The following is an 11542-nucleotide window of genomic DNA, read 5'->3' as shown; positions in this document are numbered from 1 at the left end:
GGGTTTAGGTAGGGCTGGGGGGGTGGGTTACATAAGGGAAGGGAAGGTGCAGGAGGGGGTGGAAGGAAAGTTCCCTCCAATTTCGGAGCGGCCTCGGAGGGAACGGAGGTAGGCTGCACAGCTCGGCGCACGCAGGCTGCCGATTTTGCACAGCCTTGCGCACCCCGATCCTGGATTTTAACAGATACGCACGTATCTATTAAAATCCCTCGTACTCTTGTTTGCACCTGGTGCACGAACAAAAGTACGTGTGTGCGCAAATTTGTAAAATCTACCCCAAAATCTACTGGTTCACCTTTATCTACATGTTTCTTAACCCCTTCAAAAAAGTGAAGCAGATTTGTGAGGCAAGACTTGCCTTGGGTAAAGCCATGCTGACTTTGTTCCATTAAACCATGTCTTTCAATATGTTCTGTGATTTTCATCTTTAGAACACTTTCCATTATTTTTCCTTGCACTGAAGTCAGGCTAACTGGTCTGTAATTTCCCAGATTTATTTATTTATGAACTTTTTTATACCGACGTTCGTGAGGGCATCACGCCAGTTTACATAGTAACTGACAGAATGGAAAATACAATAAACAGGGAGGGGGAAAGGGGAGCAAAAGAGAGGAGAGAAGCAACAGCAGAGAAGGAGAGCAGAGGGAATAAAAGAGATAGGAAGAAGTACCTCGGGGAAGGTACAGGTAAATAACATTATATAATCGAGAGCAGGGCTTAACAGGAGTACAATAGCAACAATATGGACTGTGCTTGGGGGTGAAAGAAGGGGGAGGGGACAGCAGGGAATAACTTATTATATAATCAATAGCAGAGCTTAACAAGAGTACAATAATAACAATACAGACTGTACTAGGGGTGAAGGAAGGGGAGGGAACAGAGGGGATGACTTAGTAAACAAAAAGGGCTGCATTATATGTACAATAATTACAGTTTAACAATGATAAAACATAAAACCTTCACTGAAAATGCATTATGAGGACAACTGGAGATCGAATGAGGAGGATTATATAAACAAATTCCCAATATACTATGCTGACACAATCACAATACAATGATTCACAGTAAAACAAGTTCCTTAAATCCAATAACAGATTCACAAAGACACAGAAATACTGAAAACTTCTCAGACTTTACACTTTGAGGGCGCTTGGGATCGTAAGGCTATGTTTGGTCTGGGTCTTGACTCCTTTTTTGAATTTGCGTAGACATGGTTCTAGCTGGAGTTCTGTGGGTAGGTCACACCTAGCCACCCTCCAATATTCAAGGACATGGGTGATTTTAATAATAGGTTACAAATTTTTACTAATAGGTCTGAAATTTTATTTTTTAGTTCTTTTAGAACCCTTGGGTGTATACCATCCAGTTCAGGTGATTTACTACTCTTCAGTTTGACAATCAAGCCTACCACATCTTCTAGGTTCACCGTGATTTGGTTCAGTCCATCTGAATCATTATCCATGAAAACCTTCTCTAGAATGGGTGTCTCCCCAACGTCCTGTTCAGTAAACACTGAAGCAAAGAAATCATTTAATCTTTCTGCGATGGCCTTATCTTCTATAAGTGCCCCTTTAACCCCTCAATCATCTAACGGTCCAACTGACTCCCTCGCAGGCTTTCTGTGTTGGATATATTTTTTAAAGTTTTTATCGTGAGTTTTTGCCTCTACGGTCAACTTCTTTTCAAATTCTCTCTTAGTCTGTCTTATCAATGTCTTACATTTAACTTGCCAACACTTGTGCTTTATCCTATTTTCTTCTGTTGGATCCTTCTTCCAATTTTTGAAGATCTTTTGGCTAAAATAGCCTCTTTATTAGAAAGGGAATGGTGAATAAAACGGAAAATGTCATGCCTCTGTATTGCTCCATGGTGAGACCGCATCTTGAATACTGTGTATAATTCTGGTCGCTGCATCTCAAAAAAGATAAAATTGCGATGGAGAAGGTACAGAGAAGGGCTACCAAAATGATAAGGGGGAATGGAACAACTCCCCTATGAGGAAAGACTAAAGAGGTTAGGATTTTTCAGCTTGGAGAAGAGATGACTGAGGGGGGATATGATAGAAGTGTTTAAAATCATGAGAGGTCTAGAATGGGTAGATGTGAATCGGTTACTTACTCTTTCGGATAGTAGAAAGACTAGGGGGCACTCCATGAAGTTAGCATGGGGCACATTTAAAACTAATCAGAGAAAACACATGTCCACCAGATGTTTTCCAGTCTGCTCGGCTTTGTTGACCTTTCCTAGCCCGCTGGACTTCTATAATGGACTTCTCCAATATTTGTGCCCCAACAGACTTGTTACTTTTCTGTTTCTAGACTATTTCAACCATTTTTCAGTACTGTAGGCTGCTTTCTGTATATGGTGATAGTTGCCCTGTGATCTGTTCATGGAGGAATGGGGGGGGGGGGGGGGGGGGAGGGAGGGAGGGGGGGGGTTGTACTTTAGAGGGATAAAATTTGGTACGCCTATAGCGCTCCTAAGCTGCCGGTTGTGATCCACATTGTTCTTAACGAGTGCTTCTATTTGTGGAACTGTTCTGTTGTGCTAGATTGTGTTTTGACTGTTATGCTGTTCCAATATGGATGCCAATAAAAATTGTTTATATATTAAAAAAAAAAAAAAACTAATCAGAGAAAGTTCTTTTTTTACTCAACGCACAATTAAACTCTGGAATTTGTTGCCAGAGGATGTGGTTAGTGCAGTTAGTATAGCTGTGTTTAAAAAAGGATTGGATAAGTTCTTGGAGGAGAAGTCCATGACCTGCTACTTCACTTAGAGAATAGCCACTGCCATTAGCAATGGTAACATGGAATAGAATTAGTTTTTGGGTACTTGCCAGGTTCTTATGGCCTGGATTGGCCACTGTTGGAAACAGGATGCTGGGCTTGATGGACCCTTGGTCTGACCCAGTATGGCATTTTCTTATATTCTTATGTTTCACCTCACCTTTTATCCATGCCGGTAATTGTTTTGCCTTCCTTCCACCTTTCTTAATGTGTGGCATACATCTGGACTGTTCTTCTAGGATGGTATTTTTTTTTAGCAATGTCCATGCTTTTTGCACACTTTTTACCTTTGTATCTGTTCCTTTTAGTTTTTTTCTATTTTTCTCATTTTATCAAAGTTTACCTTTTGAAAGTTTAGTGCCTGAACCGTGGATTTGCTTACTTGTCCCCCATCCAGTCAATTCAAATTTGAACATATTAGGGTACATTTTAAAAAACAGCGAGCGCACGTACTTTTGTTCGCGCACCAGGCGCGAACAAAAGTACGCGGGATTTTATAAGATACGTTCATAGCTGCGCGTATCTTATAAAATCCGGGGTCGGCACGCGCAAGCGGATGCACATTTGTGCACCTTGCGCGCGCCGAGCCCTGAGCGCGCTGCCCGTTCCCTCCGAGGCCGCTCGTATCTATTAAAATCGGAGCAGCCTCAGAGGGAACTTTGCTTCCACCCCCCCCCCCCCCCGCACCTTGCCCTCCTTAACCCCCATCCCCCGATCTAAACCCCCCCCTACCTGTGTTTTAAAAGTTACGCCTGCCAGAAGCAGGCATAACTCGCGCACTCCAGCGGGCTGCTGGTGCGCAATTCCCCGGCCCAGGACCCGTTTCGGAGGCCTCGGCCATGCCCCTGAAACACCCCCGGGCCGGCACCATGCCCCCGACTCGCGCCCCTGGCTTCCCACCCTATCCCCTGTATTCACCTCCCTCACAACAGACCCCCCCTCTCCCATACCTCCACAAATCCCCCCCCCCTACGCAAGTCTCTGCTCCCCATTCTCATTTCCCTCCTGACACAATCCCTAGGTCTCACTACACTCTCAATAAACCTATTTAATGCACAATCCCTCTCTAAAAAAAACCCCTATACTCAACGATATCCTACTTGACTGTAAGCCTGAGATTTGCGCCATCACAGAAACATGGCCCAAGGATACTGACATCGTCCTCCTTAACCTACTCCCCACACTCTATTATGAGATCTTTTCCATTCCGAGACCCAAAAAAAGAGGAGGTGGCCTCCTACTAGCTGTTAAAAAGCACCTAAACTTAAAGCCTGTGCACATTGACACCCCCTCCAAACTGGAAATTGGCTTTTTCAAATCCTCCAAGCTACAAATCTGCCTTATTTATGCCCCCCCGGCTTCCTAGAACACGACCCCTCCCCCATAATTGAATTCATCTCCAACATCAATATTGAAATCCCAGTGATCATTCTTGGAGACTTCAATCTCCATGTAGACGCATCTCCACTCACCTCATCCTGTGAGACCGTTAATTCTCTACAAGCCATTGGCTTCAAACAGATTATTTCCTCACCCACCCACAAAGCTGGACATTCCCTAGACCTGATCTTCATTAATCAATGTATTCACTCTCCCAACACTCCCACTGGCTCACGTGTTCCCTGGTCAGACCACTTCCTCATTGAAACCCTACTTTCTATAAAAGCCCCTGTCTCACAGAACCGTGCACTGAGCACTACTATTGTTTTCAGAAAACCCTGCATGAGTGAGGACCTAATCTCTGCTCTGTCCAATGCCCTACCTGATCTTGACTGCTCCAACCCCAACGCTGCCCTGTCCTCCTGGAGCAACCTCACACTCAACCTTGCCAACAAACTATGTCCTACTTCCAGACGTGAATTGTGACCCGCCGCTAAAAATAATCAACCCCGGTACATTGAGGATCTAAAAATTCTAAAAAAAACAATCTCAGACAGAGAGAGAGAATCTGGCGTAAGAACCCTTCACCGCAACATACCTCCAGCTTCAAAGTTGCCCTCCACCACTACAGACATTCCACCCTCAAATCCAAATGCGATTTCTATGCTTCCAATATACCAGTACATGTACAATCTCAAGGCCCTATTCTCCTATGTCGCTGACTTGACCAAATCTGCACCCCCCCCCCCCCCCCCATCCCAGACAATGAAGCTTTGGCTAAATGTGAAGAACTAGCCCTGTACTTCCATATGAAAATTGCTAACATTCTCCTCAGATTCCCCAACTCCTTGCACTCCACCCACTCGTGCCTGGCCCCTATTACAGCTTCCTTTGACTCCCTGGATCTTACATCATCTAAGAAAGTTGAATCTATTCTTAAAAAACTCAAACCTGCCAGCCATACCCTGGACACCATCCCCACCAGTTCCCTCCTCTCCATTCCCAACACCATCTCCAAACCCCTGGCTAACATCATCAACTCTTTGCTCTCCTCTGGCATACTCTCTCAAACAAGCAATAGTCAAACCCCTTCTCAAAAAACCTTCATCAAACCCAGATGACCCCTTGAACTTCCGACCCATCTCAAACCTTCCCTTTATCTCCAAAATAATGGAAAAGATCGTCAACGCCCAACTTACTGACTATCTTGAAAGTAACAATATCCTCCACCCATCCCAGTTTGGCTTTCGCAAACTCATGAACACAGAAACTCTCTTACTCTTACTATCCGACCACCTCATCAGAGGTCTGGATCAAGATCACTGCTATCTTCTGGCCCTATTGGACATCTCAGCAGCCTTTGACACTATCAATCACAACCTCCTCCTCACCCGTCTGTCGGAAATTGGCATTGCTGGCCTAGCTCTGATGTGGTTCAAATCCTATTTATCCAACTGAAAGTTCTCTGTTAAAATCGGCAGTGCAGAATCTACACCCTACTCACTGTCTCAAGGTGTCCCACAGGGTTCCTCCCTCTCCTCCACCCTATTTAACATTTATCTTACACCCCTATGTCACCTTCTATCCGACCTTGGACTAACTTTTCTACCTATATGCCGACAATGTCCAAATCATCATCCCCATCCAAAATTCACTATCTGAAGCCTTAAAGCGCTGGGAGTCTTACCTTGTGTCCATCAATCACCTGCTCACAAACCTCCACCTGGCCTTAAACCCCAACAAAACTGAACTGCTCCTTATCTCACAACACCAAACCCCTAAACCTTCGCTCATCACAGATCCCGCCTATCATGCCATTTCCTCCAAACCTGTTGTGAAAGACCTCGGTGTCATCCTCGACCAACATCTGAATCTACAGAAGCATATCAACTCCATCCTCAAGGAGGGCTTCTATAAGCTGAATGTCCTAAAAAAACTAAAACCCCTACTCCACTCCCCTGACTTCCGCACGGTCATTCAGGCCACCCTGTCCTCCAAACTGGATTATTGCAACTCCCTGTTGCTCGGGCTTCCCTACTCCACAATAAAACCCCTCCAAATGCTTCAGAATGCATTTGCCAGGGCCATCGCAAATGCCAGGAAATCCACCCACATTACTCCTATCCTTAAAGATCTACATTGGCTCCCCATTCCATCACACATCCTCTACAAATCTCTCTCCATCATTCATAAATCTATCTATTGTCACAATTCCAAATGGCTTGACGAACTCCTCAGCCTCACTCTCTCCAACCGACCCACCAGATCAAACAATAAAGGCACCCTCCAGGTACCCTCTCTAAAGAAGGCACACCTCTCCTCCACAAGAGATCGTGCCATCTCCATTGCTGGTCCCTCAAGATGGAATTCATTTCCATCCTTTCTTCACCTTGAGCCCTGTTCCGCCAAATTCAAAAAGAAACTAAAGACTTGGCTCTTTAAACAAGCATACCCTGACTAGTCCCCCTCCTCCATCTCCCTTTCCTCCACACATATCAACTGAGCCTGTATAAAGTCGTACTGTTTACTGTAGAAATTTTCTGTTTTTATCCTGTTCCATAATGTATTATCATGTATATATTCCATATACCTTGTTGCTCATTTTCCGGCCCCTTGTCTGTTCATTCTCCCATCTCTTTACCTGTTTTTTGTTATTTCCACCTGCTTTAGTTTTTATGTAAACCAGTATGATGTTCCTTGCTAATGTCATGTCAGTATATAAAATCTTTAAATAAAATAAATAAATAAACATTTCAAAAAAATTTTTTTGTTTGTATTTGCATTCTGCTTTTTAATTGATAGGGATAAATGGGAATATTTTAGGGAGATTTAGTCCCATCCTAGAACAAGCACCTAAAAAGAAAAAGTTCAAGATGACTTTTCTGGCCACCTTGATTTCAGGTCACATAGTGTGTACTGCCCTTTTACCTGTTGGCAGCAGCATGAGTATGCACAAGGTGTTTAGCAGTGCATTTGTGCAAGCTGGATATGTGTTCCCCTACCTCAGTGCTTCTCAAGACAGTCCTCAGGGTACACCTAGCCATTCAAGTTTTCAGGATATCCACAATAAATATGCATGAGATAGATTTGCATTCACTACTTCCATTGTATTCTAATGTATTTCAAGCATATTTATTGTGGATATCCTGAAAGGCTAGGTGTACCCTAATGACTGGGTTAAGCAGCAATGCCCTACCTGGACAATTGTCTGGTCAAAGAGCATGTTGCATACATAGTATTATAGTACATAATGATAGAAAAAGACTGAAATGGCCAATCTAGGCTGCCTAGCAAGGTGTTTAGGGTTGGTATCAGGGTCTAGGTGCCCACAGACAAGCACTTCCCTTACTGAGGCCTTGTCTGCTAACCAGCTGAGATCCAGGTCTACATCCCAACCTATCAGTTGAGCTTGGCATATTGGTTGAGGGAGGGGGGGGGGGTACAGTTATGGGGCTGAGGATTTCTGTATTAAGGTGGGGTCAGCAGGTCCCTTCACAGTCTCTTCCATAGAATCAATGAGCAAAATCATCTGCATGTTTGAGTTACTAGGATTCATCACCAACCACAAGTCCCACTTGAATCTATCATCTTAATTGGAATATATAGGAGCACTGCTAAACATGACTTGGGGAAAGAGCCTTCCTCCCACAGGGAAGGATTGTCACATTGATAGCCACAGTCGATTGGATAAGAACACATCTGCAGGCCACAGCACATATTAAGGATGTTGGGCCTTAGGGCATCAACAGTACATGTTATTCCCTTGGCACAGCTTCATAAGAAAAAAGCCCAATGGCCCTGAAGCTCTCATTGGGATCAGGCCACTCAAAATCTTCAGGACAGCATCCCTGTCCAGGTGACTGATCTGTTGTAATCTGTCCAGGGCTATGCCCTTCCAAAGTCCTTTAGTTCAAATTATCCAACCTGCGATGAAGAGCCTAAGCAGAGGGGCTCTATATCCAGAGTCTTTGGTTAGCTCTTGAAAAACTTCATCAAATAAACTTACTAGAGCTAAGGGTGATTTGGTATGTTCTGAAGGCTAGCAGCTGGATGACCAAGAGGCAATGTTCTACATTGACAAGCAGGGAGGAACGGGCTTGTATCTCATGAAGCAGATTGTCCAGATTATGGGATTGGGCAATCTCTCACAGCATGGTCCTCACAACCACATATCTGAGTGGTTCTCAGATGGGGTAGCAAATCAGATATTCTGCAAATAGGGAACATCCATGGCAAATCTGTTTGTGTCCCCTTGGAATAGAAAGGTCCAGCTCCAGAAAAGGAAACTCTAACCAAACTCGTCTTGAATACTTTTGCCCTAGCTTGGGATTAGGATCTACTGTACATGCATCCTCCAATTCCTCTCATTGCAAAGACCTTGTTGAAACTCCAGAAGAGAGTGGGTGCTATGATTCTCATAGGGCTCTTTTGGCCAGGGCAGATTTGGTTTCCACACCTGTGGGAGATAACCATCAGAAATCCAATCAGACTGGAGATTCACCAACGCTTATCACTTAGAATCAGGGGGTTGTTGTGCCATCCCGAAGTCAGATCTCTAGCCCTCAGAACCTGGATGTTTAGGGTAGTTATACAATACCTGAATCTTTCTGAGGATGTCTCTAAAGTTCTGGCTTTCAGGAAGAATAGCATGAGAAAGTCCAGTGAGTTGAAGTGGGAGATTTGCCATTTGGTGTGGGGGGAAAAGGATGCAAAATCTCCCTCACCTTCTCTATCTTTCAGTCAGGGCTTAAGACCAACTTGGCTAAGGTTTACCTTAGTGGAACTGGGGCTTACCATTGCCATGTCAAAGGTACAGCCATCCATTTAGTTGTTAGTTTTATGCGAGGCTTGCTTCTCTAGAACCATGCCATCAAGCCCCCCCCCCCTCCCCACTGTGTCACAGGACCTCTCCATGATATTGACTCAGCATTGAGGCTATAGCCTCTTGGGAACTGAAGTACCAGAGGTGGAAGGGTGTATTTTTAGTGGCAGTCACTTTGGCCTGCATGGTTAGTGGACTCCAGCCCCCTCCTGACATCCACCTTATGCCAAATTTTTTCAAAATAGGTTAGTGTGCACTTACATCCTAAATTCCTGCCTAAGGTAGTGTCAAACTTCTACCTTAAGAAGTCAATTATCCTTCTAACTTTCTTTCCCAGGCCAAGTGTCTACAAAGTTAAATAAGCACTACCCCATTTGGACTGCAGGAGAGCCTTGGCATTGTTTATCTGGAGTGGACTGAAGCCCATCGAAAGTCCACGCAGCTTTTTTTCTTTTGACAATATCAAGTATGGAATTGTCATTGCCAAACATATTCTTTCAAATTGGCTAAGAACATGCCATACTGGCTCAGACCAAGGATGCATCAAGCCCAGCATCCTGTCTCCAACACTGGCTAGCTGCTTACATTTATTTATTTAAGGTGTTTTGTATACCGTCATTCGGTTTCACCATCGTAACATATCTATCTGTTATGCCTCAGCTGACTTTGGTGGCTCATATCAAGACACATATTGTCAGAGCCATGGCAACATTGGTAGTTCACCTAAGATCAGCCTCCATAGAGAAGATTTGTAAGGCTGTAAGATGGTGCTCTTACTACACATTCACATCAAACTATTGCTTGGACAGGGGCACCCAATGTCTACCATTGGGTTCTCCCATTTATGCTAAATTATAGACAGAAGGTGGCCCCACCTGGACATGGAGTAGTATAGTATGTTACACATCCCCAACTGAGCATGCCCTAAGTTTCTAGAAACTTTGAAATCAAACTTCTGTGCCAGGCTCCAGCTGCTGCTATTCCCCATCTGATATCCTGCTGTGCTTGGAGAATACCAGTTATATGTATGCAACTCTGCTTTCTTAAATCATTTTGACAGCAAATTAGAACTTTACTCTGCTGTATTGTTCCCAACAGTATAAAAATTCCACCTCACCATTGTCTCTAACAAAATAGCCATCCTTGCATGTTGAATATGAGCAATTCCTGCTTTAAAAAATGAAACTACCAACAATGCCCTGCATTAATCACATCAGATTTTCAAATGAATGAAATATCAGATCAGTTATCCCAGAAATGCCTTTGCTTGCTAGTAAATATTCATTCACTTTTAGTTAAAATGCTCACTCTTCCCATCCAGGAAATTTGTTAAAAATATGAAATTGATGCTATGATACAGTGCCTTGGCTAAGGGTATGAAGACTTTTACATTTTTCACATTCTGCAGTCACTTTAAAACATAGGAGTCTGTTTCATTGATCTACACTGTACACTATCATTATGAAAGAACATTTATAGATATGGTCCAAAAGTAATTAAGAATATAAAAAAAGTCTTGATTGTATACATTTTCACACCCCTTGAGTCAATACTTCTCATGCTCAAAAGGGGTTTCCATCATTTAGGATACGTTTCTACCTACTTTGCACAGTGGGAGAAGTACAGTTTGTGTCCATTCTTGGCAGAAGAGCTCAAGCTCTTTCAAGGTGGCTGGGGCTCATCTATGGCCTGCAGTCTTCAATATTTGCCACAGATTTTGTATTGGATTCACGTCTGGGCTGTTTGGCCACTCAAAGACAGTCCCTTTCCTCTTGCTGAGCCACTCCATTGTTGCTCTTGGATTGGGCTTAGGCTTTGTCCTGCTACAAGTGAATCTTCTCTCCACTGCCACAACACTGGTAGAGGAACAGGTTTTCTGCAAGGATCTGCTTGGACTTTGCACATCCATCTTTTTTTTTCATCTTCACAAGCCTCCCCCTACCCTCTAGTAGAAAGCATCCCCACAACATAGTACTACTACCACCATGCTTTTATGATAGGGATGTTGTTAGTAGAGTGATGTGCTGGGTTTGTTTTAGGATAAAAACATTACTTAGTATTGAGACCGCAAAGTTGCACTTCAGACTCATCAGACCATAAAATCTTCACCCACATGCGTGCAGTTTCTCCCAGGTATTACTTTGCAAATGCTATGCAGCACATCATATGGCTTTGCTGCAGTAGTGTCTTCCTTCTTATAGTCAATCTCCAGTCTCAGCCAGAGAGCATGATAGTTATTTTAAAAGTAATCTTAGGCCTCACGATAACCTTCCATAGCAGTTTCCTTAAGCTAGAGTATTGACACTGGAGGTATAATATGATCATGACTGTATCTTGATAGTAACAAACTCTTTCCATTTTACAATACCCCAAGAGATACTCAAAAACATTAGAATGTTCTTATAACGTTTCCTCAGGCTGTAGCTTTGAATATTAGCCCAGCGTTCTTGTGGTAGTTCCTTGGTACCCGTAACAGAAGCATGGGGGTAATCTGCACAGCTCAGCAGTTACTACCATAAGAAGCTTGCTGGGCAAATTGGATATACCATTT

This window comes from Rhinatrema bivittatum, chromosome 7 (assembly GCF_901001135.1).
Source record: "Rhinatrema bivittatum chromosome 7, aRhiBiv1.1, whole genome shotgun sequence".
Lineage (NCBI taxonomy): Eukaryota > Metazoa > Chordata > Amphibia > Gymnophiona > Rhinatrematidae > Rhinatrema > Rhinatrema bivittatum.
The sequence above is the reverse complement of the archived record's forward strand: the minus strand, read 5'-3'. Positions refer to the sequence as shown.